General features: G+C 28.7%; 1 protein-coding gene across 1 annotated transcript in view; it reads left to right on the top strand.

Moving 5' to 3' along the window:
• The window catches only part of LOC107693731 (zinc finger protein 414-like), a 30,549-nt gene that overhangs the window by 7,907 nt on the left and 22,279 nt on the right, over window positions 1–363 (top strand). The window lies entirely within an intron of this gene.

Raw genomic sequence — 363 nt, 5'->3', positions numbered from 1 at the left:
GAATAATAATAATAATAATAATAATAATAATAATAATAATAATAATAATAATAATAATAATAATAATAATAATCCCCTGAGTTAAGGTAGTCAATTATGAGAGTTTTTACAAGAAAACTAACCATTGTAGTTGAACATTTCTCCATGTTCTTTATTTTGGCCCCCCTGGGTCAGATGAGAAACAAAAATGGTACAACCACATGAAAATACAAGATAAACATGAAAGCTACACCACTGGTCCCTAAAATAAGTGTAGACTAGTAATTTTCATGTATGAGGGGGTACAAAAATTCAATGAAGATGCAATGGCAAGTGTAAAAAAAACAACAAAAAAAAAAAAAACCCAATGAGGGCGTTCTCAGA

Source organism: Sinocyclocheilus anshuiensis, unplaced genomic scaffold (assembly GCF_001515605.1).
Source record: "Sinocyclocheilus anshuiensis isolate Anshui unplaced genomic scaffold, SAMN03320099.WGS_v1.1 scaffold1472, whole genome shotgun sequence".
Lineage (NCBI taxonomy): Eukaryota > Metazoa > Chordata > Actinopteri > Cypriniformes > Cyprinidae > Sinocyclocheilus > Sinocyclocheilus anshuiensis.
Note: the sequence above shows the minus strand (reverse complement) of the source record. Positions and strands in the feature narration are given on the sequence as shown.